The following is a 23,325-nucleotide window of genomic DNA, read 5'->3' on the forward strand; positions in this document are numbered from 1 at the left end:
ATTTATGGAGTATTTATTAGAATCGGGTAGCTAATTTGAAAAAATACTTCTGTGAAATTCATCTCTTTTTCCGTTTCCAAAATGTCCACTAATAAATTGTCCTCTAATTTATTCATTCAAAACTATTCACCATTTAATTTCTGCAAATTATTCTTAGGTCACTATCCTATGAACAGGTTTCAGAGAAGCACCTGTGTTAGTCTGTATCCACAAAAAGAAAAGGAGTACTTGTGGCACCTTAGAGACTAACAGATTTAGTCTCTAAGGTGCCACAAGTACTCCTTTTATTTTTATCCTGTGAACACTTATGTATGTCAGTAGCTTTACACACCTGAGTGGATTTGGAGAATAAAAATACTGCTGTGCATTGTTTGAGGGATAATACTCTAAATCTGTTCCTTGTTTGTGAGAAATGTGATGCATTTCAAGCCATTTTCATTGGCCATATAAGTCACGTGGTAGTATTCTGCTCCCTGTTTGGATAAGTGTAATTCCTAAAATTAGGTTTCCAATATGAATACTGGCAATTAGAAAATCAAAATCTGCTTTCTATGACTATTCTGTAATGGTTACTTAACATTTGCTGTTTCAGCAAACATTCCTGGCAGTAACTCATTCTGTAGAATATTCAGAGATACAGTACACACAAAGTGTGTGAACATGGTCAAAAATAATTAATTTAAAATGAATACTTATAGAATTTTTGGCAGTATTTGCACAGCGTCTTTAATTACCCAGAGATCTATCAGAACATCTTTGTTTTCTGTTGTAAGAGACATGGATGAATAGATAGTTAGAAATATAACAAAATACAATAACTAGCTAATCAAGGAGATGGAATAGATATTTTTTGTATGCAATATTAGAAAAAAATCTTTTGGAAATATTTTCTTTTTATGAAGCATAGAAAATAAAAGCTGGAGCTTCCCTGATATTTCATAGATATAGAAGGGAAAGTTCAATATGGCAGAACTCTGGTCTCTTTTAAACTATACAGTTGATGTCACCTGTGTAATACAGAGTACAACTATGAGTCATCAGACCTGGGTTCTTTTCCTTATTCTGTATAACAATAGCATCTCACTGTCAGAGGCACAGATAACTGTGTCTCAGTACAGCTGACACTTTGAGGTATGGTAACTGTACCGTGCCCTGTGAAAAATCCCTGGCCTTAAAACAGGGAGAGTGCTATAATAGTGAGATCCTTGTGTTGCAGTCAGTAATGGATGCAGTGAGAGGATCTTATCCTGAAGTATGTAGTGCCTGGGTGGGTTTTTGTGTCTGTGAGGAGCCCTGTTGGCTTTACTGGGGCTCTGCACAGGTCCAGCAGTCTGCTTGCATGCTATACATTGCAGGATCAGGACCTAAATGAGGTCTGAATCCAAACCTTGCAAAGGGCCCCTAATAAACCACAGGGCTCCAATTACATGGCCAAGCTGTAACCATTCCTCCCTTGCAAAAGTGCTCATTGCGTTCCTGTCTCCCTAGTCTCCATTAAGACCCTGCTATTCCATGGAAAAACCTGGTGTTCTGTGCTGTTGGCCTTGTCCCAGGGATCCTGGGATCTAAACCTTGCAAATCAATCAACTTATTTTCAGTACATGACACTGATAGCCAGGCCCATGAATCCTGCCTCCACCTATCCCTGGCTGTGGTACTGAAATGCATGTTTAGCTGTGACAATACTTAGTCACAGGGTAAAATTGTACTTGGACCGATTTACTGGCATTGAATGTGCACTAACTCATCTAGGCATGGGACTCTTAGAACATGTGATTTGTTTTTAAAGTAAAGTCTCTAGTAGGTTTTTTGGCTTGATTCCAGTCTTAATAAAAACTATTCCCAGTTTAATAATAATTCAGCAATTCGATACTTATGGCCTATTTTTCAGCGATGGCCTTTGTATCCACAATTCTGATAGAGTACTATACTTGTTCCTGAATTAATTGCAAGTTCTAAAATGTGGTCACAAACATTTGCTTTTTATTAAATCAAAGGTTTGGTTATTAAATCAAAGTTTTGGTTAAAGTCTGACTGAAAATAGGTCTCTGTTGTGGATTGTGCAAATCCTCAGTGCTCTGCTATGGGACCTGTGATTTTTTTCTGCTTGTTATATCCTTCTTCAATTCTTTTTTTGTCATTAAAATAATATATTCCAGTTTTTTACTGACACCTTCATTTAGCTGTCATCTGACTGAGTTGAAACTTTATGATGTTGGACGGTATGTTATATACTGTAACTGGGACAAATCAACAACACATGATGATGAACAGTTTTTAAACTTCCAGCCAACACTTAGGTGCACCTAATTAATTCACAAGGAAGCTCATACAAAGAGCATATTGCATGTATCCTTTTGAAACTTCCTGATAAAGAGATGTGTTTTATTTATTTGTTCAAATTTCCTTTGTAAATATATATAACATTTTATTATCTGTATTGGAGATATTCATACTGTGCATCCCTTTATTTTCTTCAGGCTCAATTAGTGTAATCTTCTCTAGTATCCCAGAGAGGCCTACTTAAAGGCAGCATTGATTCAAAATTCTGTAGCGTGCTTTCACTCATGCAAAAATCCAATCAAACCACTCTGACTCTCGAATCCTTATATTAGCTCTAGATGAGGTATCTACTATAACTGATTGCAAGAACTAGTTGCTTACATACCACAATCTCATGTCCGTGTTACCCATCCAGCTAACCCACACTGCCAGGGATGGCTTTTATCTCTTGATCAAGTGTAAATTCTTTTCTTCTGGAAAGCATTTGATTGCTATAAATGGGTGGTATTATAAACATATTTTAAAGTGGGGTTATTCCTAGGCTTTCCCTACAAGGGTTCTATTCTCCATTGACCACAAAGTCCATTTTAAACATTGTGCTGTATTATTAATGGATCAGACTGAGGCCCATGAAAGGGGATTGAAGGATAGCCCTTTACTCTCCTGTGCTGAGTACCCATATCTCATGTAGCAATTTGAGTGTGTTGCCAACTGGTTCTTTAGTTTTATGATTCTTAATAAAAATAATAATAATAATAATAATAATAAAATTAATATAATTTTAATTATATTTAAAATATGTTTTGCAAGTACTTTCCCCTCCCCTCTCAATATACATGCACCACTGGTGCACCACGTTTATCACCAAAGTCTTCCTCATTTCAGTCTCAGAATACTGGCAGCTGTTTGTGACTTGACAATGTTATGAAATAACTCTCCTGCTTCCATTCAGTGCCCATAGTCTTTCTCCCTATGTCTCTCTTGCTCCCAACCTAAATTCAAGTCATATCCATTTGATTTGACATCCCAGTCCTAAATATTATTTGCAAGGAGGACAGTGTAAACTATTTCACAGTGCCAACTAAACTGGTAAGGTGCAGCTTTTCTACTTCAACAGAAATTTCTGGATTGTTGAAAAACAAAAAAAGTTAATCATGGCTAAGCTGTTTTGCAGCTAAATACTGTCTTTCATTGAAATTACACATTCTTCCATGCAACTAATCAATTTTGTACATGGAAAAAATGCATTTGCCCAAACATACCTGGCAATTGCATATGGAGTTATTTTCATTGCACATGGGTGAGTTTATGGCATTCAAATATGACGTTTTATTGCAGTTATGGGAGATTTTCAGAAGTGCCTGTGTGTTTTAGGAACACAGGTTCCATCAAAAAAATCAACGGAATTTAAGGATTTAGGAGCACAAGCCCCAATGGCTTTCAATTGAATTTGTGCACCTAAATCCCTTTGGCATTTCTGAAAATCTCCCCTATACATTTCATGTGCCTATTTAAAAAGGGCCCATGAGAATATAACTATTAGTTTTGTTAAGTTTAATTGTTAAACATATTCCTGGTCTGCGCACATTAAGGTCTACAGAGCATCATTTCTTGTATTTACTACATGGGGAGTCATAAGACAGTGAAGTTGTGCAGGTGAAAAAGCTACCTTAACACTTTCTCTGTGTGTGTGGGCACATACACACACACACATTTTGGATAATATAAAAATGTACACATTTTACTCTACCTGTACTTAAGCTGTGAGTGCAGTTTGTAACACTAAAAGCAGCATGCCTTTCCTGTATCTGAGCAAATGATAGGTGCAAGAAGAGTGGTGTTGGTAGTGGAGATTTTGACTAGGTCACTGAGCTACAGGGAATGCTGCTGCTTACTGTGCACAAGCAGCGGAAGGGTCTGTGTTTCCACGCTAGCAGACCATAATTCTTTCTGGGCATGTCATTTGGGCCCTTACACAAGTGCTGAAGAAAATACCAAAGGATATGCTGCCCTGGTCCTATGGACATATACTTAGGGTTCCCTGCACCCTCCTTTCTCCTTCCTCCCTTTCCCACCCTGTGCAGTCCAGTTCAGCCTGATACTGTATATAATTGTGATTATTATCTGATATACTATACCATGCACAAGCATGAGTACATGAAAAAATGCATTATATGGTGGTCACTTGTTATCTTTTAGCTACCGTGTGACATATACAGTACCACAGGATGTCACAGAGATATTCTGTGAAGCATCACAAAGTTCTATAGAAGATAATTCATACCACTAATAAGTGAAAATGTTATTGTCTTGCTTAAGTTAATCGGGGTTTTCTCAGGATTCTGGAGGGTTAGTCATTCCATTAGGAGTGGCCTTTTTTCTGTGCACTCAACTACCACATTAATTAAACACCGCTTTAAAAAAAGACCCAATGACATATTGAGTATAGGAAGTCTGGCTCAGAAAGATGATTGGTTTTTATTAAACCAAGTTCTCTGCAAAGTGGGCTACAACACAGAAAGTGTCTACTGTCTTTCAGATTATTGCATTTTCATTTGTCCCCTCAACACTTTATATGTATGCACACAGAGATATGTAGTGTCAATTATTATAACGCGTAGTCACCAAATACAACATTATCCTTTTTCCCAAGCTCCAAATTATTTGATATAATTGATAATAGCAAAAATGTTAACTGATAATTTCACGGATTCTCAAACTTCCATATATGTACATTTTCAATTTCTAATAGTGGTTTTAGAAACCATACAAGTGTAATTTAGCAAGAATAACTGTATGTTAAGCTTACTGTCTAACTACTAAACATGGCTAAATGGTAATTATGATTATGATTACCATGAACAGTGAATGGAAATTCAGCAACTGGTTGATGTAAATATATCCACCCACTATCAAGTGAAACCAATTAGGTAATTATTTTTTAGTGAAACTCCTTTGGTTTAGGGCCTTCACAATTCAAGATAATGAGCTGTAGAACTACCCATACCTCTGGTTCAATTGCAAAATAACAGTGGAGGCATGGAAGTAACCTTATTTATTTTATCAACAGTTTGCTGCCAGTCAAATGTAATGTTAAGTATGTGTGAACATTCTATCAATGTAAATGTGATTTAAAGTAGGGAAAAACCTAAGATATATTTAGGAATAAATATTCATTACTAAGGCCAGCAAGAACACATACAAAATAATAATTATTAATAAATAGTTTGGACTTACATAGTCCTATCATGGGTGGGTCTTAAGATTGCTTTGGAAGTGTGAATTAACTGAACCTCACAGCACCTTTATGAGGTACTGTAGGTAATTATTTTTATCCCTAAATTACAGATGAAAAAATGGAAACACACAGATTTGCCAAGGCCATACAGGAGTTCTAAGGCAGATCCAGGAATATTCTCCCATCTGTATACCAACTACATTTTAAACGGGAGGAAAAATTACTAATATATGGATTTAGTTGTGGATTGGCCCTGCTTTGAGCAGGGGGTTGGACTAGATGACCTCCTGAGGTCCCTTCCAACCCTGATATTCTATGATTCTATGATTGCATCCAACTTCTATTTTTATTTCAGCTTTATTGCAGATAGATATTTTCCTGCTCTCATTGGGGAGACAGTTTGCTGGGCAGCTGCCAAAAGGGATCTTTTTATTAGTTTGATCTTTTCTTTACTTATTATTAGCCATAGGCTTGTCCCCAGGTACTGTTCTTCAAGTCACACACCTATCCGGGCTGTCATTTTAACAACAGACTTTCTTTGTTGTAGCCCAAGTATGGTGGGTATTTAGAGAACTTTCTGGGGATATGCAGTTAGAAGGCTTAAAGGATAGTCCTCCTGGCAGGGAACGACTGGAAGATCAGCATAGATGAGGACTCAACTTCAGACTGTCCAGTTTCTCTCACTTAAGTTTCTGAAATGCCAGATCTTTTTTTTATCATCTACCTCAGCAGAATAAGAAGTTCATTGTCGTCTTGAGGTTAGTGTCCTGTCTCAGGGATCCCTATTAAAATTAATATATTTATTTAGGATTGATATGATATTCCTTACTTAGGCAAAACTCCAATTACCTTCAGCGGGAGTTTTGCTTAAGTGTGTAATGTACAGCTGGCTTAAGTGTGTAATGCACAGTTGGCTCCTTGTATATACCATGTGCTTGCTATGTTATTATTTGATTATATATATTTCTACTTCACCACCATTGTTTTGAACTAATCTCATAATACTCTTACTCATAGCTTATAGTAATTATAACATAGAAAATTAAAGTCTAGTGGTACTTGGAGACATACTGGCCAACAAACATGTTAAATATTAATATAGTAGACAATTTTGGTTAATTTTAGCTGTGAAATTCAGTGTTATGAGCATTTAATTACATTGTGTAACTCAAATATAGATTATTATTATTTATGCCTTAACTCTCAAGACTAGATAGGTAGGCATATTATGAAATATTGGGGAAATAACTTCTCTTAAGAAATATAAGGATATTGAAATATCCAGGGTAAAATATCTTCAACTGATGAGAGATGGAAAATCATATCACCCCACTGTAACATTGCTGAAAATTCGGGTGCTGTATTAATTCTGGAGAAAATTGCACACTCTTATATAATTGAATACTCTTACTGCTTGTTCAGTTTTGTAATAACAAACATAGATTTTAAAGGAGATTATTGATAGGCTATATATTTTGCATCACCTCCTCACTTCTGGGTTGGGGAACCAACTTTCCCCTGTTGAGAACACACACAGATAAATTGGGATGGAGGAAAAGAGAAGAGAGAGAAGCTTAAAAATAAGATTACCATGCAAATAAATGCCAAATATACTATGGTGTGGGCATGATCAACACAGAAATAAGTTTGACTTAAACTATAAAAAGATTCTTTAAAACTTCTGAAGAGTCACTTGGTTTACAATAGGCTCCAGAATGAATCATGTATCTTTCTGTGATGACAGAGATGTTCAGTCAGTTGAATCGGGCCTATACGAATTCAGAAACATCAGATATCTGTAATGATTTTAAACAATTCCTCTTTTAATTATTAATAAGAGAATGAAGGTTGGAGAAAAAGTACCTTAGACAAAAGAACTCCATCTCTTTGAGCACCTTGGACCAATTCTGAGCTAAAGATCCTTTCCGATATTTCGAATGTCCCAGACTTATTCTTTCTTGAGTGTCTCTACCAGACCTGGAACCAGCAGGATGATTTTATGGGACATTATATAAAGATTAGTTTTTGAAAGATTAGTTGAAGTTTATGTCTGTGCTGGCTGTCCCCTACAAGCTTGACTAATGGGGGCATTCAGCACATAGTTCAGTGGTTCTCACTTTTTTAGGTTCCATTTTCAGGTCACTAGGAGAGGTTGATAAAAGGAAATAGAAGAAAGCCAGAAGAAAGGAAAAGAAAACAGACACTGAAAACAACAGGAAAGAGATACAATAGGGGTCAAATCCCAATGAAGTCAGTGGGAATTCTGCCATTGAGCACAACTGGAGCAGATCAGGCCCTTAGATATACAGTGGAAGGAAAGGAAGAAAGGACAGAGATTAGAAGCGTGAAGAAACAAAATAAGTAACAGTGCTGAAATTTGATGCTAAAATGTATTCTTTAGGTAAATGTTTGATTTTTTCGGGGGATGTGTCAGAAGCTCTGACTGTTTAGGAAAATGTTTTATGGAAACTGAGCATGAAATCCTGTCTCCATTGAAGTCAACAGCAAAACTACAGTATGACTGCAGTGGGTTTAGGATCTCATCCTGGTAGCGTATGGCTTCTCCCGTTGGAGATCCTGGGTTAAATATGACTCAGAAGGGAAAGGGTTCCGTGGGTTGAGAGTACCATTGTGTGTTTTGTGCAATGATGATAATCACTTGTGTGTGTTTTGTATATTTTATATCAATTTTATATATGTGATGGAAAAATATACAAGAGAGTTTTGCCCCTGGTGATCTGAGGACTTTTTTTCAGTTAGTCTAATAGAAAATTCCATATAGAAAAGCTGTGTTTTAGTGCACACACTTAAAATCTTTCAGAATGCAGAGAATTACGCCTGCTATATCCACATTTTCCAGAGTAGGCTCGTAAGTTCTTTTTATACATATAGTGGTTTGCCCCTACAAAAAGTTAGTTTTTAGAAAAAAACTCAGAGAGGTTGGATTTATGGAAACAAATTTGATCTATGATATTTAATATGACAGAGCCTGAAACCTCTGAATCTACTTTCATTCTTGATACCTGAACAGGATTAGGCTGGAGCAGCACAGGTTTATTTAACATAGACTTCATTCTCAAAGGCCCATAGCCTGCCCATGGGCCCACATGACCCAAAAGAGAGGGGAAGAGATGAAGTCCTTTTGCAATGGGAAAGTTGTGAAGAGCTGGTGCAGGGGGCACAATCTCTACACCACTGTGGTAAAATCTGAGGAGGATTCTTTTGTTGTGCAGCTATTTTGTCTCCTGCTGGCCCCTGTGGAACTACCCTGGCTTAATCCCATTTACTTTGAACTGTGCAGAGGATTTGGCCTTCAGTACATATTGAGTATTGGTATTGTAAAAACCAATCATGGTCTACTATAGCCCTGTATGAAAATGTACCTATTTCACTATCCAGTTTGTAATTTCAATCATGCATTTTTCTCATTCATTGTTCACTTAACTTAATTTTCATTGCTATTAACCAGTTTTCCATATACCATGAATTAAAGCAGCCAGATTATGGCTGCTTTTCTCATTGTCCTCTGGTCTCCCCCTCCCGATTCGCTCTCTCTTTTTTTTAATCTTCTGCTTTCCATTTCCCCCCCTCCCCTCCTTCTCCTTGTTTGTTTGTTTGTTCCCCTCCTGCTCTTGTTTGTGTTCCCTTGCCCTATGTTCTGGCCCCCTTCCTCTTTCTGTGGCAGCCAGGAGCTCCACTCAGCTATCACATGGTGGGAGAAGAGCTTTGTGTACCTCAGTGCTGTCCCCTTGCTCTCTTCCTTCAGCAGCTGAAGGAAGTATTGAGTAGTCCTGCTACAGCTGTTCTGATTCTACTGTGCACATGTGCACAAAACCATAGATCATGATGGGCCTGGATGCCCCTTAAGCCTAGTCCCAGGACAGTAGCCCCAGCTGACCCTCCTGGCCATGGTCCTGAACTCCCAATGCAGGGCTGGTTGTTCCTAGGCCCTCTGTAGTTGTAATTACAAGTTAATTAATGTGCGTGTACCTGATTTATACAACTTGGGGTTGCCTGTATTTTTGCTTTGGTGTTATATTCCTTTGGCTCTGTCATCCCTTGTAAAAAAGAACAGTAATGAATTTGTATACAGCTGGGATTTGGAGCAAAAATTATTTCTCGATGCAAAATAACAAAAACACATGTGGAGCTTTTACTCTTTCTTGGTGTTGATCTATCTCTTTACAACTCCCATTTAAGCTGTTGGAGAATAAACAAAGTCTCCACTTCTAGGAACTATTTTATATTTATGCTGTATTGTTAATTGTCATTCTTCTGGTGATGTAGTTGTTTTATTAGGCTGGATAGGAGGAGAGGATACATATACAGAAATCTTCCTTTAAGTGTCATATAATTATTTTCTTTTCCTTTGTGATATTTATTCCTCTTTTGTTCAGTGTTTACCCAATTATTTGTTTTGTTAAGTGCTTTGCATTTGTCGGTATGATTTATGCTGCTGTCTGCATTCTGTCCTCACATGTAATGTTTTCTCTATTTCAGCAAAATATTAGGCATTGCATCGCATAAATGTGTGGGATCATGTAGAAACAGTTATCTTCAAGGCAGGGATGGGATGATTACCTGGTTGTCTTTCTTAGATTTTGTCCTTTCTTGTATATTATTCTGATTTTAAAGAATATATTTCCCCTTGTGAGGAGCATCTCTTGGGAGATGCTATGCACCCTCAGTTCTCACTGAACACACACCAAGTACTTAGCACATTACAGGATTAGGCCTTTAATACCCATAAAAGTGGTGGGCTATTGTCACTTGATAATACTGGGGACAGTGTGGTCAGATGCTATGGATGATTATATTAAGCCACCTCTGTTTTGGCCAGAAGCACCCTTTTTGTTTCAGTCATAGGTGGCTCAGAGGCAGAGACTGCCATCAGTCAAATTGTGCTGTGGGTTTGTGATGTCAAGTGTGTGCCAGGGACTAGGTTGAAACCACCCAATATATTTCCACTTGTTCATTAACCCACTGAGCCACCTTGTTATTAATTTTGTATTTCTATATAATTGGCTCATTCGTATTCATATAGTAAATATGAACTAGTTGTTATACTCTGGGCATTTAATTTTATCTTATTTATTTTTATAATGAATCCTGGATTTTCAGAATTAGATAGGCACATACCTGGCACATTCATGCACCAAAATTTTGCACACAGTTGTGTTAATTGCAATATTTGTGTGTATTATATTGTGTGCACATGAAATTCTGCAAATACTTTATTTTTCATTTATTTAACAATCTGTTTGATCTTTGATTTCCTAATGATATCTGGTTACTTCTTGAAAAGCCTGTTATTTTTAGAGAAGAGTTTTGTTACTTGATCTGCTCGGCTTTTTTGCTCCAGATAATTTTACATAGTTTGTGGCATAAAAACCAGAGTAGGTAGTTTACCATATTTATTTTTCTGTCTTATGTTGCACTTCTCTTACCTGATGTTAAGATTAACTTCATCATTTTATAAATGAAGTGATTTGTATGATATACATTTCTGACCTGTGTATACAATTCCTTTTTCTTTATTTTTACATTGTACTATCTCAGATGTTCATTAAAATCTGGATTTAGATTTAGTGTATTTCAGCAGCCAGTAACAGATGCCCCACAAATCAGAGCTAGAGTATGCTTTTGCTCATCATGTATATTTTTTATAGGTGAAATGTTGCATGGCATATTTTTGCTCAGTTTTAGAAGTGACTTTGAGGTTAAGGATGTGTGTTTCAGTTTTTTCTACTATTATAGTGTATATATTACCTTCAGAGTTTCCCATATTGCATTTGTGTACAGGCATTCTACATCAAATAAATTACACACACAGACACACAGATATTCCATCTCCCAGTCTTAAGTCCTTTCTATAGCGGCTGCGAGCTTAAATCATTTTATGTTCAGAATTTATAAGGTATTCTGTTAAACCATCTAAGACATTTTAAAATCGTACTTACGCTGATCAGTGTGTGGAAGCCAAGTACTTTATTTTGGTTACTTTTTTAAACACGCTATCTTTAACATTCTGGGTGAGCATCTGGAAATAGTTGTTGTATTTTTATAAACTAATAGCAGCTAGACAGAATATCTGGACAAATAATTTGTTTAGGAAATGTTAAACTCTTTTGCTTTTGAATTTACTCTCATGGACTATTGTGATTTCCTTGAATGCATTCACTAACTGATTTTATGTGATCAATATTTTTTGAAACTTTTTCATCATGAATCATTTGTGCATATTAGAAATTCTCTTTCCTTGAGCATTTTGCTAGTAAAACTTCATTAATTAAATATTTGCAGATACCAAACACAAAAGAGGTGCAACTATGGCAGAAGCATTTTTAAAAAAAATGCAAATGCATATTTTTGTATAATTTATTTTGTTTATTTACTTACTCATTTCTACTCTAAATATTCCAATATTTTGACCAGATTAATTTTAAATATAGTAAGAAACTTGTTAGCTCTGTTTCATTTGGGAGACTTGGTCACAGATTGGTATCCATCAGTACCCACGACGTTTTTTTCTAATATTTACTCTATATTTTCCCTTTCTTAATTTAATCCTTGCCCCCTTTTAACATCATAAATATTTTTCTCTGTCTGTCTTATAAACCCTCAGATATTTACATACTCTTATTATTTCATTAATTGCCAAGCTGTAGGTATCATCTCTTAGCAAAGCTGTAAGTACCTAGCTTTCAGAATCCTTCTGTGGAAGTCAGTCCGTCTAGCGCCTTGATTACAGTTGCTGCTCTCCTTTGAAATCCTTCCAGTTCACCAATATTTTTCTCTTCTGTTAGTACATGTGGTATATGATAGGCATTTTCCTTGTAGCAAAAGATAGATAGGGTACATGAATGGATACATAGCTACAGTACGGGGGAGAGGGACTCACAGAACAGAGCAAAGGAGGGTTTTTTTTAAAGACTCATATTTGCATGCTACTTGATTGTATTGGTTTATTCATTTCTGAAAACATACCAAAGCTGTGAATATTTATTTAGTTCTGCTCCTAATAGTGTTTCTAATAGGGAATTATTTTGGTACAATGAAAGACATTTGTAAATGAAGCAGATAAACCCTTTGGCAGACAAGGAGTGTTTTGTTCAACACAAGAATTCTATTGTCCACTGCTTTAGTTGTCAAGTGCCTAGGGAACCCAGGATTTATGATGATGTTACAATGGCCCTTTCAGTGAAAAGTCTAAGAAGCTGTGAGATTCCGTTCCTCTGCTTTTCAGACTCTCTAATCTTTTTATCATGCAAGGACAATGCAGGATTCAGCTGCTTCTTGGGCCACAGGACTGTCCATTTAACATCAGGCATTGTGAAGTAATTACCATAGTGACAATGGATTTTTGAATCTGACCAGCAACACTTTCAAAATTTCTAGGGTTGTCAATTTGTATAACCCAACTGTTAAGACATTGCTTACTTTACAAAAAATAAAATAATCTTGTTAGGAGTTTTATTTAAAGTGCCACTATGTCAAATCCATTTGAAGCACAAGAACTGTTTATTGGTTGTTTATTGGAGTTTTCTTGTAATTATAATTGGACTTTGAACACAATATTCTGTAAATACAGCAGGTTTTTTTCAGTGCATTAGTAGGGCTTTTTCTTTACTTTTTTGGGGTTGTGGTTGTTGTTGTTTTTGTTTGTTTGGGGTTTTTCCTGTAAACTGCAGATATTGAATATTCTGTTGGGAAACAATGTAGCAAAAATGTTTACAATGGAAAAAATAACAAATACAAATATATAAGGATATATAGGTAATGCCTGTTGCATACATATAAAGATTACTAAACTAAGCTATGCTCTGTGCTGATGTACTAGATGGGAACTCTACAGTAGCTTTCCATCATGTTTTTCATTAAAAACATTGATCATGGCATTTCTCATTCCTTCCCTGAGGTGAAAATGCAGATTTTTTTTTGCTATTTGCTACACAGAATGATCAGTATTAGTAAGAACTATTGATTTGAAACCCATGTACCCTGCATAAATGCTGTGTTACTGCTAATGGAGCTCTTGTTTGACAGTTAAACTATCGTGTATATAGGAGGGTCCATTGTTTTGCGTTTATGTACATAAGGAAATTTCACTGTACAGTGGCTAGAGCTGGGAACTGGGAATAAGCATGAGGGTTTTGAATCCCAACTCTATTCACCCCACATAAAGTTAAAACGAGGTTTTAAAAATTGATGACATGCAGGTGTGTAACAGTATGTGCCAAGATTGAAACCCATACACTTCCAATTCCAAGGATACAGGTCTTCCAAAAATAAGATAACCTTACCTGGGCACTACTTTGGTCCTGTAAAGGGAGCCATGCACATTTTGAGCCATATAAGCAAATTATCAAAATGGCATAATTTAGTCCCTTTCCAATGTTATTCCTTTTCTGTGCTTCATTTTTGTGTAATTTCAAACACAAATGCAAAGACAACAAGTTTATTTGAAAAAAAAACCATGTATTTAAAGAGTGTGATATGTACTTCACAGTAAACTACATACAAAGCTTGTCTACATAATGTATTTTCATGAATCAAGCTTTTAGCGTATTAGTTATTGAATGATTGCTCACTATATATCATCATCCATAGCTTACATTTGTTTTCTATCATATAATGATTTAGAGCTTTATTGAATATTTCACAATAATTAATTAATTTAACTTATTCTGTTTGCAACATATCCATGAGCAGATTGCGCTTTCCTAGGACTTATTCATAATTTGAATTTAGTTGGTGAACATGTTTTCCAATTTTTTAAATCTATAGATTGATCATAAATATCTGAAATTGTAAGTTGAGTTGGTTACCAAAGTTGTGATTGGCCAGATGAGTTGCATGTTTTTATTTCTGTTCTCTGATGCGATTAGTGAGAAGCATTTCTGGTGTGAATATTTATGCAAGTACAAAATTTGTTATCCATGAACACGTGGATGCAACTTAAATTAGCTCTCAGTCTGTGAACATTTTTTTGCCAGTAAAATTTGATTGCTCTACTGTGGTCGGAAAGCACATACAAAAGGAGATTTAAAAGCAAATTTATTTAAAAATCCAAATGAATATTCATAGTGTTTTTGCATATTTACCCAGCTCTGATATTTAGAAACATGTTTGTAATCATATCAACACACATTATAGAGTATTTTGTAATAATTTCCTAAAAGTTTTCATTTAATTTTTGGGTATTTTGATAAAGAAGATAGAGTGCAATCTAGTCTGACTTCCTAGGAGTGTTCATTGGTAGCAGCCTAACGGCTGTTAAAGTATCTGGTGCGCATCAGAAGCATGAGCCTCAGTATAGTCTCCTGTCACCACCTAGCCATGAATCCAAATAGCTACATTCTTTTATCCATTGGTAGAAGTTAGCTCTATGAGGCCACATATCTTTTGAAAAGTATAGCATGCTTAGGGCCTGATACTATGAGCTGTTGACCACTCAGAGTTAAGGGGTCTCTGCAAATCCTGGGAAGTGTTCAACACCTTGCAGAGCTGGGCCCTTGGCAGACTTGCATGGGTTCCTTTAATAATCCAAAGGAATCCCCATGTACATGCACTATACTTGAAACACTCATTCAAGTACAATATTGGCAAAACTCTTACCAGTCGTGAATACAGTCTGGCTACTCTATGGATGGAATACAATTGCCCAGAACCTGGGATACGGTGTGTCTGGGCTTTGCTGCATATTCTGGACTTAAAGCCAGAATAGCGAGGCACAAAGACTTACTTCATTACAGGGGGACCCTGCTGCCTTCTCCCCCTCCCCCCCATCTGCTTCCATACTGCTGGCACAGAAGGCTAAACTCCCTGGATCCCTGACTGCCCAATCACCACCTTGGGCCATTAGCAACTAGTGCAATTTAGAGCAACATTTAGGCTTCTTTGAGGTATGCCAGGAGACTGGCCCAGCATTTAGCCAGCCAGGTCTGGAGAGCACAGAGGCCATCTTCCTCAGCAGTGCTCATAATCCTAGGGTAAAATGCATTTTAACCAGTGTATTAATTTCACCACAAATATAAAATATTCACTGGAAAAAACAGCATGTGAGCAATTCATTTCATTTAGTTTTAATGCTGAGTCCTCTACACAAAATATTTAAATTGCTTTACAAAAAAGAGAAACATCTATTAATGGCTCACAATTATATTACACTTATTTTATTATTTAAATGTTTAGCAAACCAAAGTCTGTAAAGACAAGGAAAGAAAAGGTTTGAACAAGAGAAGCAGAAAATTGCATTCTTGTAGAAATGGGAATTTAGTTTTCTTCTGAGTAATTCAGCTTGTTGGGGACACACAGGGTCATTCTACTCCCCGCATTATATCTGTGCTATCTCATTGATTACAGCCTGCTTGCACTGGTATAACCGTTATTATCTCACACTGAAATACTTAATAATTATTATCAACTGCATAACAGAAGCTCTGAGAATATAAGATGCAGCACCCTTTGATCATCTCTTAGTAATAGTCACTGGCTAATGGAGTAATTATCATGTGCTCATTCTCTGTAATGTGGGTAACAGGAACATGATGATGATGATGCGTAATAGGAACATGATGATGCAACCAACCTGTCTGTGTGGTTGGACATTGATACGCGTGTGGAGTCCCACTGACTTCAGTGGGATTCTGCATGGGTGTAAGGAAGCCCTGGTTGGATCCCTTTGCAGGATGGAGCCCTACTTTAGTCCTAGTTTAATATTTAATAATTGTAAAGTGCTATCATGAGGCTTTGATAATTTTAATGTAGATTTTACTGAAAGAGGTAAACAAGATATTTTTTAAAAATTCAAAACAGGTTGAGAATTTTATGCTATTTTATTGAAAACTTGAGGAAGGTATCTCTCCTATTCTCTCCTGCTCCAGGCAGATGGTAAGTAGCATACTGTAGATATCAGTCAACAGGTGTATGCACACAGCCATAAATGTCCAGAATACTGCTGAATCGGACTGTAGGTGCTGGCTGGATAAAAAGGCAGCATTCCAATTTGTTGAAAGAATTATTTTTTTATTGGTAAATGTTGGTAAACGTCAATTTCAAAGTACAAACACATAAACCAGAGAAAAAGTATTTCCTTCAATAATAATCAGAATAAAAAGACAGACAAAGAAGGAAGAATGCAGCTTGAGAACTTAGATTCATTTAAGGATATTTACTTTATATATTTTGACATGCGATGTTCACAATTTGTGTTTTAAGTTATAAAACATTTTGAATCTCAATTTCTGCTGTCATTACATAATTAAGGTCTGACCCTCCCATAATTTCCTGCAACTGTGAAAATTTAAATAAATAAAAATAGAAAAAATGCTTAAAAATAAACATCAAAATGATCTGTCAGATGTATTTTAAAATGTTGAATTCTGCCAACCCTAAGTATATAGCTGCATCAAGAAGACAACATGTAGACTTGGAAATTTAGTAGTAACAAAATACACGTTTTGCAGTGTTCACATTATAAAATAATGTGGTTTATAGCCATGAAAATAAAGTTAATTTTCTTGTTGTATGAAGGAACCTCCCATGACCACAAACCCAAGGAAAGATGTGCTCTGTAAACCTGCCCAACAGAAGAGCAACCCCCTGCCAATTTTCAAATTCCCAATACAACTGTAACTCTTATCATGGGCATATAGTTCCACTACTCTAGAGGCAGTTTCCTCTTTTCCTTATTCTGTCATGATACTAAACTATCTGATTTGTAATATGTCTTACAGCACTTAGAAATGCTGGAAGCACGTCTTGTTGGCTGATGATACCTGACATGTGACTATAGCTGGGTTGTTGTTTTTTCCCTTACAAGTGTCTCTTGCTCTGGAGAATGTTCCCAGAGCATATTTTCTTTCATGAGATTCTATTTGTCTAGGAGGTAGAGAGAAAGATGTGAAGGGATATTGGCATGGCCTCCAGCACTTTAATTATGGGAACATTCTTCCAATAATAGGTCTATATGGGTAAAAGTTACTTGTAAATTCTATCCCCGGCCTATAGATATTCTTCTGTCTCCAAAATCCCATTGGGCTGTTGGGGTAACTTAAAAGTTAGTGTTTTTTGTTTGCTTGTTTGTTTTTCCCTTTTTATTGTGACTGTAAAGTTACTTTTGATTTCAAATGAACTTTTCATTCTTTGCAGCAAGAGCTGAGATATCAGATAAGTGGCAGCACAAAATTTAAATCTTCGTTGTCAACACAGACTCATTAAGTGGCCATTCAAATGGGCGGAATATGTTACATAAATTGGCAGCAAGTTTCCAGTGGGTGAAGGTAAGATATCTGACTTCATGACTTATAATTGACAATTTAGGTATATGTTGCTCTCTTTTTGTCGCTCCATATATACACTGTGGCATGTCAACAATTAGTAACCTCTTGTTTAAGCCAATTTGTTGCCAGATTTTCTCAGAGTTTTCATAGTGTGGGTACACCGGTCTTCAGTGCCACTCGGAGAGCTGGTGCCTTAGGACATTGAGCATCTTGCTGTGACTATCTTGTAATGCACTGTTTGACAAGCTGCACTATTCATATCATGCTCATTTACATTTATAACATCATAACTCTTCTTAAGGACGCACAAAAAGGAATTTAGCACTGAAAGGGTTGAGGGGATGGTAAGCTATAGTCAGAAATTTTCCAAAACAATGAGAGTAACCATATTACATTAATCCAAAAATGGGCTCTGTGTTGCTGTTTTTCTAAGGCTGCATGGATGAGCAGCTTTTGTATTTATTTTTCACCTGTACCATTTCATGTAATGTCACTAATCTTGAAACAGCCATTCATACTTGTGCTGCAAAAGGTTTTGTTGTTCACTGTGAGGCTTAGCTGAAAAATGCTGCTGAAAATGTGGAGACAGGGTGGAAAAATGGTTCTATTATTCTTCCTCCATAATTCTATTATCAGCCTTTAACCTCTGACATTCTGTGCTTTTCTGATCTACCAATGAAACAAGAGATTCCTCAGAGGTGAGAATTCTTAGACAGAAGTATCCATATATTTTTTTAAATCAACGATAAAATCTGTAATAAATAATATAGATAGTAGCGTCATTTATAGCAGTATCAGATGTGAAATCCCTTTTGAATTGTGATGTTTTTTAAAGAGTCTACAAGACTGTGACATTAAAGCTCTGTAGCTATCTGATTCATTTACATCTTTTTATATTCAGTACACTAAAGTCCTGCTTGACAGATGCTTCATTTCTGTGGAAATGTCCTTGAATGATGATGATCTCATTTCTGGCAGCCAAATGGGCAAAATACTACAACATCCCTATGAACAGCTACATGGATGTGCATGTCCAACATTCACTGAGTCGTTAAGGTAGACTGCAGCAATTAGTATCAAGTTGTAATAGAATGGTTTCAACCGTTAAACTGACCCCACTACACTGAATTTCCTTGAGGAAATCTATAGGCCTCTACACCTTTGTCAGGGTTCCTTCCCCACTCTGAACTCTAGAGTACAGATGTGGGGACCCGCATGAAAGCCCCTAAGCTTATTTCCACCAGCTTAGGTTAAAACCTAGTATGCTGCCACCACCAAGTGATTTAACAAAGAATCAGGGAAGAGATCACTTGGAGACATCTTCCCCCAAAATATCCCCCCAAGCCCTTAGACCCCAGTTCCTGGGGAGGCTTGAGAATAAACAAGATGAGCACAAACCAGCCTTGGATTTTTAAGACCCAAAAAACCCAATCAGATTCTTAAAAACAACTTTATTAGAAGAACAAAAAAAGATAAGAGAACAACTCTGTAAGATCAGAATGGAAGATAATCTTACAGGCAGTCAGATTCAAAACATAGACAATCCCTCTAGGCAAAACCTTAAGTTGCAAAAAGACCCCAAAACAGGAATACATATTTCCTACAGCACAGCGAATTTCACAAGCCAAAACAAAGAAAACCTAATGCATTTTCTAGCTAGATTACTTACTAACTTTACAGGAGTTGGAGGGCTTGCATCCTTGATCTGTTCCTGGCAAAGGTATCACACAGACAGACAAAAGCCTTCCCCCCCAACCCCCCTCCAGATTTGAAAGTATCTTGTCCCCTCATTGGTCATTTTGGGTCAGGTGCCAGCCAGGTTACCTGAGCTTCTTAACTCTTTACAGGTAAAAGGACTTTGCCTCTGGCCAGGAGGGATTTTATAGCACTGTATACAGAAAGGTGGTTACCCTTCCCTTTATATTTATGACAACCTTCAAACTAGGAAGAAGCTGTTCTATATATTTGTGTCTAACAGTGCTTCTTATTTTGTTGTTCATTAAAACTCAATTGCCAAATGTTGCCATCCAGACCCAGTTCTTGGTCAGGCAAAACTCCCAGTGAAGTTACAGTTTAGCCTGAGTAAGAGCTGCATGATTTGCATGCATGCAAAAACACCACTGAATAAACAAAAAACCCCACCTTGTCTTAATTACGGCCCTGAATCTGCTCCCCTTCTCGTCAGTGGGAGTTAGGCAACTGATTTAATGGGAAGGGAGCTTGGGCTCTCTTTGCACATCTATGCCATGTACTGAACTTTAGTGTTCACATTACTAAGATTCTGAATAAAGCCTAATCTGCTTTCTTTTCAATGTGGCACCCCCTCTCATTTCTGGCTTCTTAGACTAGTCCAGGCCTACTCCTGCTCTTTTCATTCTTGGCTCAGTGCTACACTCACAAGCAGATTTTATTTTAATGACATTCTTGGATGGGGACAAAACGACCACCACATGTGCTTGGGAAAAGTAAAGAAGAAACATAGAACTACTAATGTGGGGCTCAAATCTAAATTAACTCAGGTTAAGCAGCATCTTACACTGAAAGCAGCCCCATTGGTTTCTCTAGGTGCTTTTCCATTTCAGAGTTAGGGGAAGTTAGAGATGTAATCATTTCTGAAAAACTTCCTGCATAGTGATTTTAGGATGTCCACTGTAAGGCATTTGAATTGTCTCTCGGTAAAGGGAGATGTAAAGAGAATGAACACATACAGCTTTTGTTGATTGTCATGTAAACCTGTGTGTCCTGATGGTTCTTAAATTCTCTGTTTCATTTTGGAGGATTTTTTTCTTAAATAATTTTGCTCCTGTTGCGTCTATTCAGAAATGCAGATTTCCTGTTTCAGTATCTAAATCATCAACAGTAACCAAGGTAAAATATGCATGTACAGTTATGATTATTGAAACAAAGCAGCAAACTGGAGTTATAATCAGTGTATTCACATAACACAGACCTGGCCCACACTGTCTGAGGACTGTCTTTCCTCTTTTGCTCTGCAAACCATTTAGGGTGACCACCTTCTAAAAATGCAAAATCGGGACACATGTAGAAGCCTGCCCCCTCCGTAGCCCTGTCCCCTGCTCCTCCTCTTCCCCCTGGGCAGACCAGAAGCTGGAGCCAGGCAGTGGTAAGAGCTGCCCAGGGAGTAGCATACCCCAAACACCATACAAATTTAGCGCCCTCATGGCCAAGATGGAGTCTGCTCTACAGGCAGCTCTGGCCAAGAGAAGGCACTCGCAGGAATGCAGGAGGAAAAATTCTTTCTACCCTAGGGGCACCTGTTCCAACCCTCCCAGAGTGAACCCACAAACCCACTGGAAAAGTACAATGGATATAAGAAAGGGAAATATTTATTTACAGAGGGAGGGGAGGACAAAACAAGGGGAAATATAGGGGGAGCAGTAAAACAGGGTTGCAGCCAAACCAAGGCCCCACAGGCCCAGTGGTAGCACAGTCTGAAAGGGCAGACACCGAGCAATGTGTCTGCACACAGAGCTCAGGAGTCCTGAGCAAAGTTCCAGTCCAGTGCTGAGTCTTGGGTGCTCCTGGTCATCTTTGGCGCCAGTAAACTTTCCCCAACAAACCCTTCTAGTGCCCTCTTCTGCTGCTCTCTGCAAAGCCACACAGAGCAACCACCTCCATCCTTAACTAGCTAGCAGCCTCCCTCCTTATTCCCAATGCAGAGTTACAAGCCCCAGTACTCACAGTCCCATGCAGCTCTGGGCCGCAGTGATACCAACACTGGGTCTAGCTTTGGCCTGTCCTTCTCTGGCTATTCCTCCCTGGCACAGTGCTCCTCCTGGCGCCTGTCCTGGGGTGCCCCAATCGGCCACCCCGTCCTTCCCAAGCTTCAGGCAGGTTCTCTGCTGCTTCATTTTGCAAGGGCCTGCTTGCTGCAGCCCTTCTCTCTCCGGAGCTCCAGAGCCACCCCCCTGGAGTTTCCCTCCTTTCTCTCACTGCTCCCCCACTCCTTAGGAAAAAGATTTAAAGGGGCCATGCTCTCTAAACCCCAAAGGGGTTACACAAAAATTAACTAATTAATCTTCACAATTCCATTGTGAGGTAGGGGGTCTCATTATGTTTATGCCATCATTTTATATACTATGGAATCCCACTTATCCAATCTAATTGGGACCGGGGACAGATTGGATAATCAAAAATTCAGATAGTCCGGAGAATGGGAAAGTGTGAGGTTGCAGTGCTGTCTAGTGGCCACAGGAGAGATCACCTGCTTTTGGACCTATGTACACTGGTTGTTCAGTTAATACACAGAGTCAGATAATGGAGGGTCGGATAAATGGGATTCTACTATATGTCTATATCTTGTACAAAATTCTCTGATTTCTTAGGGCAGCTTTTTGTCAGTTTTCCATCAGAAAGCTGCCCTAAAGCCATCATACGTGATACTGGAGTATTTTTCCAGTATAGTGGACTCCTCTGCATGTATTGAGAAACTGGAGGCTCTTCTGTGCCACCTTCGTTATAGCTATGCACGTATCTTGTGGTTATGTAGATCTGTGTGTAATTTAGATGCATCTTCCAGAGTCCTGACTAGTTGCCATTGGTGTCGCTAGGGTTTGGTCTATTGGCTATAGATTTTCCCGTTCATTTTTGCATGTCATTAATTGGAATTATGCACTCACATTTCAAGGGGAGAGGGCAGTGGACACACTTGAAATGTTCCTTTCCTTTTGAAGGGAAGATTAAATTAGTTTGAGAATCATTTCCTGAAATTAAAGGCCCTAACGTGTGCTCACTGAATTCACTGGGATTCTTTCATGCCCCAAATGGAGAATATTGGTAAAACCAATAGTATCTCTCAAACTGATAGAAAAAAATTCAGTACCCCCACTATATTTATGAATTCACTGTTATAATATAAAGCAGGCAGGTCACATATACATCTTTTAGTACTCATATGTATTGTAAACCATAGACTGTGACAGGAAAAAAACAGAGGGTCCCAAATATATGATATTGGCAGGAAATAGTTTCACATCTTTTTTTTGTAGAAATACCACAGGGAAAAAAGGCCAGATTTCAGATATTTAAAATGTTCTCCTGCTCATAAGTCTTAGCAAATTTGAATGTGGCCTAATATATCCATACATAATGCACTGTGCCTCCCACAATCTGCTTCACATTACACACAAGAACAGCCCATGTTTACACTTCTGTTTTTTAATGTAACAGTCATTTACATAGTTTTCATAAACCTTTGTTTGTGAATTCTCATCAGTCAGTTAAAACAGCCTTTCCACAGTCACGTTAAGGGAGTCTAATTCAATATTCTGGGCTGCCATGTTTGGATCATTTAAGTAAGAGTCTACAGAACCCTGTAACACAAAGGCAAAGATATATCCATTAATATGTGTCCAGCACATATTTGGACACACACCTTCCAGATGTAGTCTTCTATATTCAGTATATAAAGAAAAATCTCAATTACATACACAAACACTTGTCATTTAGGCAGAATTAGGTGACTTCAGTTGTATATTAAGGTATGATCCAACAAAACAC

General features: G+C 37.5%; 1 protein-coding gene across 2 annotated transcripts in view; it reads left to right on the forward strand.

Moving 5' to 3' along the window:
• The window catches only part of CDH11 (cadherin 11), a 102,776-nt gene that overhangs the window by 32,826 nt on the left and 46,625 nt on the right, over positions 1 to 23,325 (forward strand). For both annotated transcript variants that reach the window (XM_084645050.1, XM_084645051.1), the window contains exon 2: positions 17,675 to 17,805. The gene's annotated coding sequence lies outside the window, so the exon portion shown is untranslated. The remainder of the gene's footprint in view (positions 1 to 17,674; positions 17,806 to 23,325) is intronic.

This window comes from Lepidochelys olivacea, assembly GCF_965140295.1.
Source record: "Lepidochelys olivacea isolate rLepOli2 genome assembly, chromosome: 12".
NCBI classification, from domain to species: Eukaryota; Metazoa; Chordata; order Testudines; family Cheloniidae; genus Lepidochelys; species Lepidochelys olivacea.